The sequence below is a fragment of the Embiotoca jacksoni genome, unplaced genomic scaffold, assembly GCF_022577435.1.
Source record: "Embiotoca jacksoni isolate LCO1_2020_lvr unplaced genomic scaffold, fEmbJac1.0.p SCAF_1, whole genome shotgun sequence".
Classification (NCBI taxonomy): domain Eukaryota; kingdom Metazoa; phylum Chordata; class Actinopteri; family Embiotocidae; genus Embiotoca; species Embiotoca jacksoni.
In genome coordinates, this window is record NW_027185229.1 from 11,668,982 (window position 1) to 11,690,136 (window position 21,155).

At 38.8% G+C, this 21,155-nt stretch overlaps 1 protein-coding gene across 1 annotated transcript in view; it reads left to right on the forward strand.

The window, feature by feature from the left end:
* The window catches only part of LOC138208174 (contactin-4), a 105,901-nt gene that overhangs the window by 4,951 nt on the left and 79,795 nt on the right, over positions 1 to 21,155 (forward strand). The gene's annotated exons all lie outside the window — the stretch shown is intronic.

Consider the following 21,155-nt stretch of genomic DNA (forward strand, 5'->3'; position numbering starts at 1 on the left):
TTTGTTTTTGCCTTCTCCTGCTAAAATAAGTCCAACCACAGGAAAGTGCTGTCTATACATTGCATCTAAACTTTAGCACAATTTCATAAATAATTCCTGGTGGTGTTGTTGTTGTCCATGGCAACAGATCTTACGATCAATTATTCATATGAACCTTGCTGCGAATCCATCAATTATTGTATCAGGATTTTGCACAAATAGACTGTAATTGCTTATGTTTTATGTAAGATGGCCACCTTCTCTCATTGGTCACCCATTATTTAAGCCTAATCTTTTTAGCCCTGAAACATGTTTTTTATTTGGAAAGCGGCAGATTATTTTTCCGTTAGATATTTCGCAATAAATATATCATCTGTCAGGTTATAGATGTTTGTCCGGAAACTGCTTTTGTGTTTGCATAGATATTTTTGTTGCAGCTGTGTACTGGTGCCAATATTCCAGATTTATATTTTTACAGTTATATCTAAGTGTATAGCTGCAGCCCAGCACACAATTACCAAAGCAATATTGAAAGTAAACAACTGACTAAATAATTTTGAGGGAAATAATTGCATCCTCACGCTAAATGTAGTACCAGATATCCAGTATCTGCACAAACCACCAATATGCAACAGTGATGTTTTGAAATGTACAAACATGCTTTTCACTTCAACTCTGAGGTGCAAGGGAAAGATGACCGTGGATAATACTTCAGAAAGAAGGTGGGAACTGAGCTTAGTTTCCTCTCACAAAATCGTCTGTTGTGCCGGCATCACTAACACGTGCGGTGGAGCATGTTTTCAAAAACAAACTTCGCTTCAAGTCAAGCAACACCTGCACAACACTGATAGAAAACCTGTAAAATGAACCTGTCACACTGACGTTTACTGCAAATCTTAAATAGATGATGTTCAGGGGGAATATCAGCTCATCATTAGAATGGAAATCCCCCCCCAAAAAATACATGTTTGCGGGTAGAATAATTTAAATTCTCCCAAATCGCAAAAGCATGTCTTCTAAATTGAGTGATCTGTGGATTTTTGGAAGGTAAAAAAGAAGATTGGCAGTTGGTTGTTCAGATAAAACCTTGACTTACATAAAGTGGTAGTTTATCCCAAGTGAGGATGTATTGGACTTAGGGGGAATGCTGTGCAGTCATTAGAGAAGCTTTGTGCCCTGCAGCAATGTATAGATTTTACTATCTGGAGTAGGAAGCTTCTGTCTGTGATGCAAGTCTATATTTTATCCCTTGCCTCCACATCACTTTTAACCCAATATATGCAGCTAATAGTTAACCATGCAGAATGTGATTTTAACATTTACAGACCTCACAACAGCAGCCATATGCCATTATTTAATTGACATTTTTTTCACTGCATACAAAGTCATAGTTTTCTCATGTGACTATATTAGTCTTGTGTAATTGAAGTTTAGTATTTACCTCATGTGGAGACATGTCGACTGTGTTATTGTGGTACGTTGTGGGATCCCTTTTTTCGACATCCCTCCAGGATTTAGCAAACGAAATTCTGCATGGCATAAAGTCACATTGCATGCGAAAGTACGGGCGTTGACAAGCCCACTGCAATGAGCAAGATATGATGTTGTTCACTTAGATAGGGTCTTCTGTTACATTTACAGTGTTGTACAGTGCAAAAAGGACATACAACCCTCCAAATTAACATGTACTATAGCCACATGAACACCAGACCTTACCTTACCAAAAAAAAAGATCTCGCAAAAACAGTTTAATACACCCGTCAGTCCACTAGAGGGCAAAGTGTCAGTGGCACGTTTTGCTCCGCCTGGGCGTGAAAAGTTCAAGCATGTATAATCAGTACAAAATTAAGTATAGGTGGTTGGATGGAACAAACAGGATAGCGAGTCGTGGGTAAGCAAATGTTTTAAGTAAGGCAACATATTTAACTGTTGTAATGTAAGAGAAGTAGCTTAAGTGAAGTACACATTACCCAAACTATGACCTTTTGCTAACCGTCTCAATCTTGCTGTATGTCTTGTACATATGGTGGATTGACATTAAAGTTGACTTTGACTTTGACTTGCCTTTGTCAGCACTTGGTTTTTGGTGCCTAAACATAAGATGCCTTACTTGGCGAGGCAAAATGTGACACTAACACAGTACCATCTAGTGACTGACCGGTGTATTATACCCTTTGGCGTAATATTGGGTCGGCCAAACTATGATTGGTTATGTGTCAATCAGTTTTCCAGTAATCACATTCACCCTGCAGTTATACATATATGTAGGATCTCTTGTCCTTGTACACTATGTACCATTAATAAATATAGTACGCTACAACCCTTAGATGCTACCTGCTGTGAAGCACCTTGTAAGCTTTTCATTTGCTTCTTCTCATTCACAGCAGCTAGAATAAGTAAGTAGAAATCAGTTTCCCTCCGGCACCTCCATCAATCAAATCCTGTTTTGAGTCCTATCTGATGCTGACAAACATTGTGAGTGTGTGTGATGTTTCATGAATCCATGAGCTTCTTGATGCCTGACGCATGCAGTGTATCTATTTTTAATATACATGTATTCAGCACTCGGTCTAAATTTCGATGAATGAGGTTGGTTCTGATCAAATTTGACACTCGATAACTGATTGTGATAGCTTTTGACAATCAGATTGCTTTTGTGCACGGCTCATGATGGAAAACTAGTAGCATACAATGAGGTAGGTGCACGTACGTGTGGGGTGAGTGGTTTGGAGTGGGTGCTATGTGTGTGTGCATCTGTGTGTTATTTTTACATCTCGGTTAATTCGTAGCGCTTTTTTTGTAATGCAGTCTGTTATGCGGTAACATCACATTAGCACTGAATATCATGTCAGAACCCCATGTGCTGCTCTGGAAGAGGAATGTAATTGAGAGAGAGCCCGTGGGAGTTTGATGGGGAGATTGAGAATCACGCGATGTTATCTATATCTACTGTACAGCAAGCTATTTCTACAAATGGCCCAGTAATATACCTTTAAACTTGCAGAGAAGGCTGAATCGTGTTTACAAGTCTCTGCAGATTTAGAACATTATTCTGTGTCGATCCCTCTGCTTCTCTATCAAGCCTCTTTCAGCATGTATGTAAGGCCACACACAGCACTGGAAAGAGAATGAATGCAGAGACCGTAATGAAAGCTTCCCTGTCATTAAACAGAATTTCCAACACCCCTCTCTTGTAATCTACAGAGTTGCGTAAATGGTGAACCTTGGCAGCCTGCTGCATGATTAATGCACTGCACACTAAATGGATTTGCGATGAGCCAATCATGTGATGAGCTGCTTACAGTCGCAATAAACTAGTACCTCGGCGGTAGTGTGGCTCTTCCTGCTCTTTTATGTGAAAATTTGCATGTCAAATAGCCACAGTAGGCTCATTCGTGTAAATATGTGTGACTCGGGTGAGTCATACATCACAAATACAGGTCTCTGCTTTTGTGCGTGGAGTAGGTGTCCTGGTCAAAGGCCTGTATGCCCTCTGTTGGGTGTCTGCCTGTGTTGATTCCATCTCCTGTGGCACTGTCAGTCATATGACCCCGTGACCTGCACTGTCTCCTCCCAGACTTGCCCAGGCAGTAGTCCCAGCCCCAGTTTTGCTTTCAGCATGGCTCTTCCAAACATCATATTTCCAAGACAACTCATATCCTTTGCACGGTGAAAAATAGCTAGGATTATTCTAAACCTTTAAACTCTTTTCTTATTACACTTACTGAGGCGTGATAGATTACGCTTTATCTTCACAGCCACATTGCAACCTCCATTTTCTTATTGTTTATGGTTGTGTCTGTCCAGAAAAAAGCCTGTCCTAGCAGGAATCCATCAACCCGCTTTGTGCTAATATCGGGGCAGTGTAAAAACAGGCTGCAAGGTCTAATGGATATAGACCGTAGCCATCCTTCAACCCCACCACTCATTGTGCATTGTGATTTCATTACCCACAGGAATGTTCTTGTACTTTTGTCTCAGAGCAAAATTGTGCTAACCTGAAATAGACACTTTCTCTTAATAGAAAACATGTCCTGAAGACACGGGGTATAACTGTGGGTCTACTGTGCTGACATACCTTTATCAACAAATACAGATTGTTACCTGGCAGAACAATATCCGGACCTCGGCTGTGGCAAGTTGAGGTTGAATTAAAGCCTCAAGTGAATAAGCACCTAAAATGGAAAAATTGTAATACCTCTTCTAGGAATGCTCTTGATCCATTCGACCCGTATGGCTGTGATTGGATTAAATGTGAGCTTCCTGTCAGGTGCTTTTGTTGGTGGGGTTGGGGTGGCAGGGAGCCTGTGGCTGTGATGAGTGAAGTTGTTGCCCTGCGTGGTTGTGGAGGATGGATGGCCTCTGAGTACAAGGTTCAGGAGAAATGTGCCCACCGTGCCGTTAGGGGATAGGGAGGAGATGATTCATTTTCAGCATCACTTCACCCAGGATGATCTCATTACTTTGTGCGAGTGGACAGTCCCAAAGACGAGAGCCCGGCAGGTCCGCAGAGCCGCCATCCTGACAGGTGTGTCATATCAAGCGTTAAACGGTCCTCCGCTGTTTGTGTATTGATTACAGAATATAATGAAAAGATAGGAGAAGCACAGATTTATTCAGTGTCCTTTTATATTATTTTAATCAGACTACAAATCTTAAAAGTCGTATTTTAGATTAATAGGTCATTTATCCATCCATCCATTATCTATACCCGCTTTATCCTGAATAGGGTCACGGGTAGGTAATTCAATACCTATTTAAAGTGTGTTTGTTGATATTACTCATAACCAATTTCATTAGTGGATTCAAAATCTGTTGACTTGTACACATCCGTGCATGCTCAGAAATCTCAATTGTATTGCAGACAGTTGGAACAGACCATCACTACTTATATTCAGAAGTCTTATTACTTGTTGCTTCTTCTGTTTACATACATACTTAACATGTATTGCATGTGCATAACACAATATGTTGATGAAAGATGCATAGTAAGCGGATGAGAAAGAGATGATCCTCTGTACAACCTCAGATCTTTTTTTTAATTCTAATTATTCCAATGTTGGATTAATTGACAATTAGATAACACAGACATGCTATTTAAATGACAGAATGGATATTACTTCTTCATAAATAAGGCTGTTGTTACACTTAATATACATAACTTCCAAACCGCACACGTGCATGATAATTGCCTCTATTTGGCCTCAGGGACATCCTTCTTTAGTCTCTTTACCAATACATTTCTCCACTTTTACATGTCTATGTGGGTATTGTGGAACACAAAACTAGGTGTGATTGAGAAAAATGAAAACATTTTTGGATTCAGCATGCAAACATACATATGAACCAGGATTTTTCTTTGTTTTTTGCATAGGGCAAAATATTTGTTAACCAGTGTGATAATCACCTAATTTCAAAGTACCTGCTAGTTCCTGAGGCTTTAACTCAGTACAGAAACGCTTATCACACCTCTGCGTGCACTGATAAAAAACAAACACAGCTTTACATTTTAACAGTTGTGCAGTGGTGCACCAAATCTTACTGCTCCTTGTCAAAGAGAACAGTGAGATTAAACACATGGTATAGAGCATGTTAATGATCCACGCAAAGGCCTGCATGGCAGCCTTTGATTAAAACACAGCTGGGGGAAGGAGGTCAATTCTCGACGGATATTAAATTGGTTGGTCAATGCAGTGTTTGAATTAAGTAACGCACTCAAATACTTACAGTAAAAGTAGAAATTTAACACTGCTACATATACCATAGTATAAGTCCTGAATCCAATCAAAATGTTATAGTATTATGTGTATTGTATTATTATTTTGTCATTTGGCTCTGAGGCCGCATGTTTTTTTACTTCAATTTCTTCAGTAAGCTTGTTTGTTTGTTCAGAATAGCTGTTGTAAAGCACACATGGAAACTGTGACCAACACAATCAAGATCAAATTCCCTTATTAGTTTGGGTTTTACTGAGAAGAGTACAAATGCCTGTCTGCCAAGTGATGAGCCTTCCAAGCAGAAACATGACCAGTGTGGGTTTATTCCATCTACTTCAAGAACAGAAATATCTCGGTCTGGGTTTGTGTTTTTATGGGCTGCTTAAGGGCTGAGGTTTTCTATTGTTTCCTGCTGCTCAGTGGACACATTGTTAAGCTTTAACTGTGTTTAAATTTCAATGAGGTAATTTTAAGTGTGTCTGTTTGTGGCTGTGCGTAGCTCACTGAGGAAATTATTCTCTGACTGCAATACACTGCCTAGGTTTGGTTCTTATTGTGCTGACAGGGAATATTTTATTTTATTTTATTTTATTTTATTTTATTTTATTTTATTTTATTTTATTTTATTTTATTTTATTTTATTTTATTTTATTTTATTTTATTTTATTTTTTTAAATCTTTGGTTAGATTCATGAAATATTTCTGATAACATTAAAGAGCAGGCATAGGCATCGAATGTGTCCTTGTTTGCAAACTAATGCTTTTCTTTTTCTAGCTTTGACATGCGTCATTGTGGCATTTGTGCATAGCTGGACATGTTCTTGACTTTCAGTGCATGTAAACATTTTGCAAAAATGCATTTTGCAGTTTGCAAGCAAGTCATCAGATGGTAGTTTATATAAATGACGACCTTATTTCTGTATGACACATCTTGAATTGCTTTAGACCCCAAACCTTAGCGATTATTACAATGAGTGTGGAGGTTGAGAGTGAATAGGGATGAAAAGTGACCTTGCAATTTACAGCTGCCAGATGGTTAAGTGAAATAAATACACAGGGTCAGAACAGCTTTAGACCTTGACCACATGGTGCAGCCTGTACATCAGCACAGAAATAATGGATGAAAGGACAGTGTTTTATAATCACGTCAAAACATCGACTGCAGTTATGAATGTATCAGGAATGGCATAATGGGAAAACATTGTTTTGTCACATGGAATATATCAGCAGCCACAGCTACGTTTTAAAAACGAGACACTGTGGGTAAAGTCTCTCATTCAAAGACAATTGCTGTCTGCAGGAGTTTTCATAATACATTTTTGATTGACAGTGGAAAACTAACGTTTACTGAATATATTCCATAATTGCAGTGCAGCTTCATAAATTGATCACAGTAGTTATATACTTAGATTTGTTTGCATTGCGCTTGGTGCGTTTCAGATAAAGTAACGTGAGCAGAGGCCGGAAGTCTCAGTCAGCTCTTGTTTGCAGGTTGGATCAGTTCAGTAGCTGAAGGATGTTGACTTTGTTAAGGTTGACCTTAATGCATGTATGGCTTGATAGGGATGACATGCTCTCTGCCGACATCGCCTTGGATGTCCTGAAGTGGCATTAACTCAAAGGCAAGACTCAGCAGCCACCATACTGATTGTGTTCAAGTAAAGCTGTTGTTCCTTAAAGGAACACCTCACCAATTTCTAACCTTATCTCTATATATCGGTGATACTATTTCACTCAGTGTAGTCTGGTTGCCAGGTTGGGATTAATGCTGCCCTTAAATTGGATAGAAGAATCTATATGAATGCTCCAGCAGCAAGTTAGCTTAGACTAAAAGGGAAAACAGCTGAGTTGTTAAGACAACAATACCCTGTCAAAAGTCATGTAGGCTTCTACACAAATCATTTTAAAACATGTAAGGGCCTCATTTACTAAGATCTCAAATAAAGGTTAATACATTTCATGTTTATTCCAAATATTTGCACATTTATTTTCCAGTCGTTCTAACAGAACGACAGCAAAAGCAAAAGGAAATCTGATCCCATTGAAATTAATAAATAGCCTATAGATATAACAAGACAAAAAATGCTATACAGGAGATTATCAGCGAGGAAGTCAATGCCGAGGGAATAACATAAAGATCAATAGATGAAATTATAAGATGGCAAGATATTAGGTGAAAAATACAAAAAACGGCATGTAATACAATTTCGGAAAGGAGGAGGGACGGTGGATAAGATCCTCTAACAAACACTGAGCAGCAGGTCCAGCTTTTTCTGTGATGAGCAGGTGAATTTGTTTTATTCAGTGCCTTGCGAGTGCTCGGGAAGCCTATAGCCTGAATTCTGTGGGGCATTTTTTTTTTTTTATTGCTGGTAGCCTATTTTGTGGCTTCTCCTTTTTGTTGGCTGTCAATCATCATTCAATTCATTCAAAACTCAGCAATGTCAAGACAATAATTTACTTTCTTGCGGATAATCTCCTATATAGCGTTTTGTTCTTGTTATATTTATATTAATTCATTTCAATGGGATCATATTTCCTTTTCCTTTTGCTCTCGCTCTGTTTTCCATTGCTGGAATCACTGTAACACATATCAATGACAGAAATACTCTTAGTAAATCACCTGCAAAATGGGTGCAAATTAAATATGCAAACCTTTTGCAAAAAACACGCAATTTAGTACCCTTTATTTAAGATCTTAGTAAATCAGGGCCAAATTGTACTAACCAAAGTACACACATTAAGATACAGCAACAGTCTCTCTAAAACATATTGTATTGTGGGATTTATGAAGTTCTTTAAAAACTGGACTAAATCGTATTCTGTACTCTCAAATTCTGGAGGTCTGATCAAGCTTAAAATGACGAGAGTTCAAAAGTAGTTAATGATTTTAAGATATTTCCTGATTGACAAGGGCCCCTGTTACAGGTGGTTGTGTTTATCTAGCTCTGCGTTTCAAGTTGGTAAGTCGTTTTTTATTTGCAATCTTTGACTTAACAGACTGAGGACAGTATATTAGGTTTTAATTGAGTACTTTTCTTCAGTCTGGTGAAAACCTTTTCTTCTGAGCATCAGAAAGTGACAAATAGTTACTTGTCATACCGTAGCAAACAGTTTTTGTTTGTCTGTGCTTATTCTGGGCACGATCTAAGATTTGTCCAATGGTGCAATAAAATAACTCAAAAGTGGACATTCATCAAATTCAGATCCCCTGCCGCAAAGAATTTTGCATATTGCTCACACTGATTGTAGGTCTTTGTGTTTGCAAATTCCTGCCTCAAACCAACTTGACCATATAAATACGTATATAAAATTAATAAAAATCCACCCTCAGTTGAAACCCGAGCTTTGCTTTAAAGACACAGAGGAAATCAAATTCAAGCAAGCATGTGATCGCCGTTGTTCAAAGTCCAGTTCATGTTTGAATTTGCACATATTGAACTGCATGTTGCTATATTGTATGAGGTGGGGTAACAGCAAATGAAAAAGCGATGAACTTGCTTTGCTCTCCCGCAACGTCGCAGCTTTTCTGTCAGCTGCGGTCAGATCAGCAAACAGATCTAAAAAATAAAATCCTAACCATTTAGGGAAGGCATGCTAGTAAATTTGTTCATCTTGCAAATGTTTGCAATGTGTCTCACTGCCATTGCCAATCTTCTTTTAATTGCCCCCACGTTTCCATTCCTCTTGCTAAGTCAAATCACTCCCTGTTGTGTTGTTTGAAAATGTTGAAGCTTTTCTTTAGAGCTATCAATGATAGGACAAGTTCAATTTAAAGTTCCAAAATGTTAAAAGCAATCAACTGTTGTTGAATAATGCAGAAGAACTTTCATTTTGCGGACATTTGCTGTGCATGATAGCTGCTGTGGCATTTTAATACTTCACCTTCCAGATATAATTTGCCACTCCTGTCAAGTGGACCATCTGTTACATCTCCTTCCTTAGAGTTTTACGTTGAGGTTTTAGATTTAGTTCAGTGGGTCTCCTCAGTCATGCTAAGAGCCTTCACCAGAAGGTGGTTTAGCAAAATCGATTTGAGCTTCCTTGAGAAGTAGGCAGTGCTGGGAATTCAGCTTTGACTTGTGGGTAGTTTGGTGGTTAAAGTTGGTGGTGGCAAGTTGTGCTCAAAAGGGGGAAGTTCTGTTCAGGCGCCGGTCAGCGTGCAAATTTGCATGTCAACTGTTCACAAAATTTGTACTCCATGGAAATGTATTTATTTTAGTCTGAAATTTTGCTGTTGTATGTGTGACCAAAACCCGGTTTGCTTGTGTACACATGAGGTCTGTCCACCCTGTTTATTTGTTGTCTATGACACAGAGATGCTACTACAACATTAATTTGTTAATTAATTGTTAATTTGCAATTGATTTTTATGAGTGTTGTACCTTAACTTGACAGCTTTTAGTACATGGCAACATTCTTTTTTATTTTGTGAATTTTCTCAAATTAAATAGTATAGACATAGTAAGTGCATACGCTAAGAGGAGTGTTCACATAGCCAGGGCCTGATCTAATATTTGATGGTTCAGTTTTGTCATTGGTTCTATTGAAGCTGGTATCAGAACTCAAAACACAATTGAGTATTGATACTTAATCCTAACCTAAACTTTAATCAATACCACATACCGGTTTACATTTCACTTTTTCACGTATGCTCACAAATGATAGCTATAGGGAATTTTTGTGGACAACTACGAGGATTGTATATTAAGCTTTGAGCACTATAAAACTGCAGGTGACAAGGAGTACTGAACCAAGATAGACATACCAACAGGGCAAAGTTGACAACTGCCTAAGGCCACCAAAAAACAACTTTACTCTGAAGTGTTTGTGTTTACACAATGGGATTTATTGCAAAATAGAAATAGAAAAGAAAATTTGCAGCAGCAAAGTAAAATATCATTTTTAACGGGTTCTCCATTCTACGTTTTATGGCCCTGGTCTTGTGAAACTGTTTTAGTTTATACAGCATTTTTTTTTTATATATATATGTACATAACACACAGAAAACCTTTAACAAGGTATTATTATTCCATCAAAAAAGTACCGTAACACTTCAACCAACAATTATCCTCATTTTCATTACTTGATTGTTCAGTGTATAAAATGTCAGATAATATTTAAAAAACAAGTAATAACCTTAATCACTCTTTTGTCTGACCCAACAGTCAAATACTTAAACATGTTGAGTTCACAACACTGTGAAACTAGCAAATCTTCCCATCAAAGAAGCAGACAGCAAAAAAGTTGGGGAATTTTTATTTTTAAAAACAATTACCAAAATCGCTGCCAATACATTTTCTGTCAGTTGCCTAAACAGTTAAGCAACAAACTGACCCAGTTGGTTCATGTGTAAGACCACACAATGGCGGTGTATTGCCAATGCATCAAGATAAACTGTAGATAAATGTAGCCCCTGGGTTTTAGACTTCATACCCTCAGTCTGATTCATTTGATTTATTTAAAAGTCACGATAAAGGCGCCATTTCCTGTCCTCATCAGGTTTTTCAAATAAAACTCTAAATAGAGGTTAACAAAACAGGGTAATGTTTACGATTAAAACGTTCCCTCTTTTATTGGCTGAGATGTTGTGACGCTGAACTCCAGTGCAGTTGGACAAACCGTCTCTGACCCTGTATGCTCTGATCTGGGCTTTGGAAGCACCCAGATGTACCCCCCCCCCCCCCCCCCCCCCCCCCTTCTGAGCTCTGGGCAGAAACAGACGGTGAGTGTGAGCCCTGATAGCAGCAGCAACTTTGAGCAGTAGCCTATCAGAGGCAGACTGGCTGTAGGAGGTGGATGGGATTTGAAGACCTGGCCCTCCATTAATCATATTCAAATCAGCATCCTACTGAATGCGTCCCCCAAGCTTCTCACTTCTCCGTCGAGCTTATCTTAATATGGACAGATGAAGCCACAGTGTTGTTTGTCATTTCTATAGTCATTGCAGTCATGCTTCCATCAGTTATTATTGATGATGTCAAAATGCTTAATGACTTAAAGACGTACTGTTTGTTTGTTTACAAACAGTTTATCAAATATAACCAGCAGCAATATGATTTTAAAATGAGCGTCTATGACTGTTGTTTTCTCATGAATCTTTTGCATCATTTGTACTGTCAAATTCTGAACATTAATGAATAGAAATGAGAGGTTATAGTTTACTAACAGCTCCAAATAAATCTTTGTTGCCACTTTTTCCATCGAGGATGCATTGCTGTTTCAACTTTACTCAGTTCAGCCTCAGTTAAAAATGACAAGCGGGTTTTTGATAGATCTATCTCAAATATACAGACGGTCAAAGAACTCTTAATTCTACTGAGAGTTTACCGAGATCTATGCATGTTTAGAAAGATACGAATTTCATTATGCTCTCAAGGACTATAAATGTCAAATGGGAATTCGTCTCCGATGGTTTGTCTCTGTCTGCATCTCAATTATATTCAGCACAACACTGAGATTTAAAAGAGGTATTTGCCTCTTGTTCATTTTGGTACAATTGTTCGGAATAAAAAATAATATTCAAAACACCAGTGTAGATAACATTCAAATGAGCTCTGACCTTCAGTACTTTCCAGAACACATTCTGTCTGGACATGTGGTTTCTGTTTATCAAAGCAACATTGTTTGCATGTCTTTAATATATGTCTTAACTTAGCATGACAAAGTAAAAGTGTGAAACCATTAGCAGCTATAATCCAGCACTGTTTGGTAATAAATCTTCTTGTTGTTTTAGATAATCATTTGCACTTGTTTCTGATAATGTACAAAATTATGCTTCACACATGCTGTATTGGTGCCTGAATATGAATACGTACCCACTGATACAATCATATTACTTGACACTCATCTGGGAATTGTATTAATTACGTTTATATGCAAACAAATATATAATTACTGTCATTTTGCTCCGAGTATAAATATCATTTGATTAAGCTTTTTGTGTTTGTTGCAGAAAAGGCTAATTGGTATAATATTCTCATTTTCATGCAATGCTTCATGTTGTAATCATTGGCCAAACAAATGAAACAGCTTCTCACCTTGTAGGCAAAAAAGAAGTAGCTGTAAACTCTGCTGTCACTATGTTCTTGCAGTTATCAGCTTGTTGTTGATGTTGTGGTCGTTGTATTTCATAAAATACAGTTTGTAAAAAAAGATGCCATTGCAAAAAATGGTAATATCCTAAAAGCCCGGTGGGCAAATTTGATTGAATTTGGAGACCTTTAATGAGTAAGCCATGGCTGTTGCATTACTGTTACACTGTTACAATGTTGCACCAGGCAACCCCCCCCCCCCCTCCCCCTCCCACCCCGTATGTTTCTTTAGCAGCTCCAAAAGGTAGCAAAAGGGGACACATGTAAATTTCAGGAGCTGGAATCCTGTACAGTTGTCAGAAAACTGCACACTGCACACTTATTTTCTCAGGCTGCTCTGTGATGCTTTACAGCAAAGAGCAGCAAAATATGTTTATGAGTCGAGCTTTCTCTGGACACAGCAGTGTTCTCTGCTCGTGTGCACTGCTGCTTGTGCCAAGGTGCAATTTTGCCTTTGCAATAAGTTTTTATCTATCATTCCTGTGGTGAAAGAATTTGAATATACCAGACTTATACGTTTTATTCAGATCAACAAGGTAAAACTGTGAATGAGTCTTTGTATACAGTACTTTATTTAGATCAAAGACATGATGAAATGTGTGTACAAAACACTTTTTCTTTGCCGTGTTTATGTTCCATTTCTCCGTTCATCCAAGATCTCACCCCTTACCCCTCCTACCGACCCCTTGTCGACAAAGCAGAATGCTGATAAATTGATCAAAGGACTGATTTCTAAAAAAGGTTGTGGGTTTTGGGTGGGAGTAGAATTTAACTGGGGATACCCTTCATCCAAATGTAGCACGTTTCAGGAAAGACAGGAGACTGCATAACCAGGATGTTGCTTCGAGGTGGAATAATGAAGCAATATTCTGCGAGGCATTAGTAATGCAGACCTAACAGCATTAACCACCAGCTGACCAGCCGTTGTTTTCTGGTGGTGCACTCAAAATTGCACTTTAATGTGTCTGGGCAATGTTTTTGTTAAGCTCTTTAGACAACGTGATAAAGAATGACATAAAAAATATTGCAAGTTTAGGGTAGTCCCACCACATATGTGAAAGATAATTGTGCCTGTGTATTTTAACACAAACAACTGATATTAAGTATTCTAAATTGGATGAGACCCAGTCTGGTACATCAGATGAGGAACTGACTGCTTCTAAAGCATCTTCCCACCAGTAGTCTGAGAAGATTTTACCCAATCCCTGCTTCCAGTGCAATCTAATATATGTATTGCATGATGATTATCTATTGCAGTTCTTACAAGTAGCAGGTTGAAAATGTGATGGCAATCGACAATACCAGAGAAAAGAGGACTTTAATGTGAAATGAGTAGTGTATGTTTTAAAACAATTTCTATCTTCAAAGTGTTGAAATGGATAGGACGACAGGTGTCGCTCGCTCCTCCAACCAGAGGTCCCATCTCCATCCATGCCCATCTCCTGCCTGATAAGCCCACCTCACCTTCTCCCAGTTCCCCCAGCTGCCCCAATGCTCAGGTTAACTCCTCCTGGTCTGTCACTACAAGTTGCTGGACTATAAAGTCTATCATAACTGTCTTCGCTCTGAACTCTAATTTAGTTCCCCTGGACTTGGGGCTCCACGTTCCCTTGATCTGGGTTCACCTGCCAGGACAACAAATCATTACAAGTAAAGTCTTCTCTGTTTGTTTTAACCGGCCTCTGTGTCCTGTGTTTGGGTGCTTTTCCCTGCTGAACTGTGGCATTAAATCTTCAAATAGCCACTTCAGTTGATATAAAAGTGGCCTTGGCTCAGGTGGAAGAGCAGGTTGCCAACTGGTGGTTCTTTCTCTCTATGTACGAGTGTGTCCTGGGTTAAACATTAAGTCTATTTCCAATTGATATGGCAAACTTGTTAGCAGTTGCTTATTTACTGTCTTATACTTCTGCTTTTGATCTTAACTAACTGCAGAGTGCTGTTAACTGCTAAATATTCCACTGTGGTCACCAGTTGAGGCACTGACTGTCTGTCTGCTGTTAAGTGATGATCACATAATTTATAATGGCTTTTTTGGCCTTTTCGTGCTGAAATTTAATGCAGCTGAAGATCGTGAAAACGGTAGATTTGGGGGCTGAATAATGAGCTGAAATTCAGGTGGAGCTTCAAACCCAGTTGCCAATCCTTTGTAGCACTACCAGGGTATTAAAATACTGTATAATGTGTAAAGTCCTACATACAAATATGTAATAACTCTGGTGACAGCACGCCTTACGATGTTCGTGGTGTTTTCTGGACCATGAACACTTCCAACTTATGCTACTTTATGCTTCTTTTTATTTGTTATAGTATATTGGACCAAATGTGCATATATATATTCAACACACACACACACACACACACACACACACACACACACACACACACACACACACACACAACACACTCAGTACAGTACAGTACAGTACAGTACAGTACATTATGGCACTGAGTTTTAGGGGAGGACTTTGAAATTGTCCTGTTACATAGAGTTTTTTGGCCCTGAGGATTAATATTATTTATCAGTTATTCAACTAGATGACAAAACATTGAACAACGTCTCACCAATCACACTGTTGAACTGCTAAGTCCATGATTCATCTAATGGCGTCAAAGAAATGTTGGCCGCTTTTGTACTTAAATCCAGTCCTGAGGAAACCTGAATGAAGATACGTTTCCTGACAGACACAAAGTGCAGAGCAGCTGCGTTGCTGCAGGACCTCCACTAGGTGATGGCTCGCACGCTGCAGGGTGGATAACCTTTTGAAAAGGCTACAGGGTACATAACCTTTTGAAACATTTAAACATTCATGTGGTGGCCATTAACTGTGATGCATGTTAAATACTCCTGGGCTGTGAGAGGTTTTCTGCTAGTATTTGCAGCCACTGAATGGGCTTTAATAATTTATTTTCAGACTAGTCCTAGAAATCCGTCAATACATATTCAGATTTTACAGAGAAACCTTAGAGGACAAATGTAATTGACTCCTTAAATTTTCAACCGAGCATAATGAATTAAACTTGGATTAATAATGCGCAGAATAGTAAACAGATTATGTTGCACTTTGATTTTTGTATTGATCAGCATTGCATTGATATGGTGAGTTTTAAATGAGCTTCAGTTCTGTCGACTGTCCTTCAAATGTGGCCAATACTTTGGTTTACAAATTAGTGATCTAACCTCTCAGGTGAGTTGTCGTTGTTCTTGTCGTCACACCGTCTGAGAACATAAAGGTGTCAAGGGTTACAAGATTTTCAGTTTAAACAACCTGGCTTGCAGCAAAGGTCACTGACACCTCAGAGCTACCAAATCCAATTACAGGACTGGACTAACAATGGAATTTAAAACAACCTGCACCTGCTTTCAACACGTTAAGTGTAGGCAAATAATACTGCTTTGAAATAAGAACAGGATACTGAATTTCCCAGAGCTTGTGTTTTTTTTTTTTTTCCTTAAATTACCTTCTATCTATTTTTACATAATCTCTGAATTCATATAATGTATTATCTACGTGCACCTTGTTTCTGTAAGCTTCCAAGTAAAGACAATAAAGCCTTTTTCTTAGGTATTTCTGAGACTAAGACTAAGGTTGTCAAAGGTCTTCGGTTGGACTACACAGGCAACACATAAATAACACCACGATAAAACACTTATTTGTGTTGTTAGAGAATTTCGACATGGTGGTGTTGTCTCAAATCGCACACTGGCATTTCGCACTTACTGGAAAAGACAACAAATTTAAATGCATCAAATGCAAACAAATCTGTCAATTTAGTTAGCTTATTTGACCTAAAAATGTAAGTTTTTTCCCCCTGATTCACACACACAAAACAATACTAATGGATTCTAATTAACAGCAGTATAGTACCATGAAGAACGCATTTATGGAGACCTGTAAAATTTGTATTTGTATCTTGCAACATTCTGCAACAGCTGCAGCTTCTTCGGTTGCAGCATTGAAAAATAGGTCGGTGGCCCCTCCCTTGTTTCTCTATGAAGCTATGATGTCAACTGCTGAGGGTGACAATTGGCCATTATGTCATACTCATTTTGTGGATCGAAATAAATACACCATCTGGGTACTTGGTAGTGCACGGCATGTTTCCATACTTGGCAGTGTAAATTAACTTAAAATAGTAAGAGTAACTATGTAAATACACAATTTGGGACACACCTTGTGTTTTAGTCTTTTGATAGATAGATACACCCAGTGCATGCTGGGATTGGTTCCAGCTCCCTGAAGCTCTGATCAGCATAACAAAGTATTGAGGTCCTACAGGGATGTAGCTGTTTAGTGCTGAGCATCATATCAAAGGATAGAAATGGTGCACTGACATTCATTGTTATGTTGTGAACATGTTATTAACCCCTCAACATTCATCTGTTTTTTTTTGTTGTTGTTGTTTTTTATACTGGAAAAAACTAAAAGTCCAGAAGCATTTTATTTGCTGGAAGAAAAGGTAACAAACCTTTGGTATTTTAAAATGGCTTGTACTGTGTTTCATCGCATAGATTTGTGCTAATATAAAAAACAGTAATACCATTTAAGAGTGGGCCTACAATAATATCACATTATATCTGGGTATTTTTGTGATAACGATATTCTTGGTGACAAAATCATGAAAAAAATTTTGATTATTAATTTTGATAAGATACAATTTCAACAAAAGTGTTATAGATTTATGTCATCATAAACATAACGTTATGCCTTCAAATATGAATTTCAATTGAAACAAAAATTAACTCTTAATTCTTTAGTTTGTAAACAACAGTATCTCAAAGTGAGATTCAGATCCTGTAAACAGTGCTGAGTTGGGATTTGCAGGTGCAGTGGTGCAGGAGAGCTGCTGCTCTGCCAGGACGACCAGCATGATCAGCTGCAGAGCTTCTAATTACTTCCTCCCCACTTGTCAGCAGATTCAGCCATGTTCTGGCCTGATTTTCGACGTTTGCCCATTATTAACGCAGTTTTGGGCTTTTGTTGACCTTTTATTTCGTAACGAGTCGAGTTGTTCACCTGAGCGTTCTGCAGTGCTCCGTGTGTGTGTGGAGCGGGGCGGAGCTGCCCGGCGCGAAGCACGCAGAGAGGGCGGAGGAGGAACGGAGCAGAGTTAACACAACCATCAATTAAACTCACACTCAGCTGAAAACCTGAAGAATACAACAGCTCTCAGCCATGCGTGTTGCTCAATAAGCTGCAAGCGCATGTCATACAGCTCCACTGCGTCTCAGTGTGACGTCATCACGTCAACAACTCGGAAAATTGCCGTTGTCATGATATATATATTTTTTTTATATCATCTCAACAATTATACTGGTATTATCGTGAATGACATGATATGGCACACCCCTAGTACCATTACAGGAAGCCTACATTTCCTGATTGATTGTACAATGCCCCTTGTACAGAAATAGGATTATTTATGGCAGGCCTTATCTCCAGAAATATCTTTTTTTTTCTTCATTTCTCGCTCCCACCACGCTACTTTGAAATTCTAAACTTCACATAATACCTTTTCAATCAACAGAGATTGGTACTTAAGTCTGTGTAGGTTTCTTACTCATTTATCTGGTATGGTTGATGTTTTCCTTGCATCGTGTTTCTTATGTGATAATGCATTTACATGTTAGCAGGTCCCATCAGTATGGCTACTGTTAGAGACTGACATCAGCAGATTTTAACAGGTAAAGGTATTCTAAAAGTCTTGAACCACATTTTAACCATGCCCCTGGTTACTAACAGGAACTGTGATGTTGATGCATGTCATTGTGTGAATTTATTCAACAAGTACGTTCTCATTGCCAACGTGTTGCTCCACTTCACCAGCAGCCTGCAAAGAAGGGGAACATTTAGCAGTAGAGTGCCGGGGGTAATACTGTGGTGAGGCAGCGGGGTGAATCAACCTTGTTTCACTTCTTCCCTGACGCTGTGCGACACGTGTTTGATTGACATTCCTTTTTACCAGAAAATGCTTTGTTTCTTGTTCTGCATCACAGCTGTTCCATTCCAATAAGTACTGCCACCAAACTAATTGGGCTTGGTGTGAAACCTCCAATTGTTCAACAGGCTATGACGGGGGAGGACAAAAACTGTGATTGGTACAGTTGCAAGTGCTTTAATAACAACCTGGTTGGAGTCACAGATATTGGGGTAACAAAAAAAAAAATTATGCTGTGTTTTTAACAAGTTTATTTATGTATTTTCTCATACTTAGTTTGGTTTGAAACATCTGGAGAAACACATTATCTTCTTTCATCAATATCAACAAGATGTGGCTGATGTCTAAAAAAGCAACAACCACGAGCACATATAACCAAATATTAGTATTATCACGTCTTTAGAGGGTGTCATTGAAGTTGTATAAATACACCTGCCATTAAAACTCAGAAAGACACATTTCAGTGAATATATGCAACATATTTATACTCATGTGCTTAATCTGTACATGCCATTGTTTGACTTGGCTTTATACAGCAACCTCATTCAGCCTGTTCGCTGTGTCTTAGCACCAGAGACCTTCATATTGTGGATCATATCTCGTTTTCTTTGCCGTGCAATTGATCTTAGACGGTGAAAGGGAAACCTGCCAGCTTTACATAATTGGATTTAAAAAGATTGCTTCTCTCTTTGAGGCTCACATCAATCTCTGTACCTATTAGAAGGAATGAAGTAAATCTTATTGTCATTTCAATTGTCTTTTATTGAAGGTATGCAACAGAAGAGTACATCCTATATGTCACGCTCTCTGGTGTTAAAGCCTCTTCCTAAAGAGAGCAACCAAATACGTGTGTCTGCAGTACAAAAGCAGGATCTGCTCTTCAATACATTAGTGTTTAGTTAATATTTGGCTACCCAGTTGCAGCTGTGCCCTTGAACATGGTATATATATAGTTTTTTTTAAAATCCTAGTTTGGTGTGTATGTAGTGGAGTTGTATTAGTGTTTTAGGGGGGAATAAATTGAGAAAACATTGACAGGTTGAAACTGTATGCATACACGTGATTGTTCAGATCACACACCCACATAAAACAATGCCTTGGCAGCTCTGAGTCTCTTTCCCCTTTGCAATAATTTCACTCCACTTTCCGTCACAGCAGACTGTTGTGATCATTCCCAGTTTCTGTGCACTTGACAAGGCCCTGCTCAGTTCATTGCAGTTTGTCACAGGCTGCCAACGCCATGTTCACTGGACAAAAGCTTTGCATACTAATTTGAGCTCCACTACATTTTTCAAGCAGGCGCAACAGCAACCAGGTGTGGTCTCGTCAAAAAAAAGTGTTTTAGCAAAATGTCCCCCAGTAACTCCTTCAGTTGCTGTTACATCCCATCATCAAATGCTAAATGTTTGTTGCCATGCGGAGATGAAGCACAGCATTTAATTGGCTGCTCTGATCGATCAGGACAGCTTCTATTAAAGCACACGAGTTGGAGGTAGCAGATCGCTTATGACCTCATGTCAGGATTATACCGAAGATTCAGGGAGATATTTTTGCGTGAAAAAACGATCCATACATTAATGCTGCACCCCTTGATTACAAGGAAATTGTAGCTTGTCACAGCTAGGATTTTGTTTTGTTTTTGCCACAGTTTCTATTTGTCAGGGTGACATTGTTGCTGACATTTGGTGACATCATTACATGTCCAACCAGGCTCATAAACCAGCTAACATTAAAAAAGATCATGCCCAAACTGTGACAAATGATCCGCGACAGCAGAGGTCACAGTTACAACAAGTTGACAAGTGGAACCAGCCTCAATCCATGGTGGCATAGATTCAACAAGATGATGGAAATATTCCTTTGAGACTCTGGTCCATGTTGAGAGAATTGCATCGTATAATTTCTGCAGATTTGTCAGCTGCACACCCACAGATGTCCTAATGAAGTCACATCCGGTAACTGGGGAGGAAACTTAACTCATTGTCATGTTCTTGAAACAGAATTTCCCTTTGTGACATGATGCATTATCCTGTTGGAAGTGCCTGCCTTCTTTTCCCTGATCTCACTTATCAACAAGGCGCTTCCCTCCACAAAACTGCCACTTTCTGGATGTTTTGTTTTAGTTTTTTGTACCCTTCTTAGTAAACTCAGAAAACCCCAGGAGATAAGCATTCCCTGAAATACTCAAACTAGCTTTCAGGTCAGTCATGTCACAGTCAAAGTCACTGAGATCACACTTTCCTTCCACTTTTTAACGTGTGATGGGAATATAACTGAAACTCCTGACCTGTATCTGCATGAATATATGCCTTACACTGCTGCCACGTGCCTGATTAAAGACGCTCAGTTGAACATCCTGTGGACACTTTACAACTGCCATTGGGACAGACCTGCAACCAAAACAAAAAGTGATGCAGCTGCATCAAGT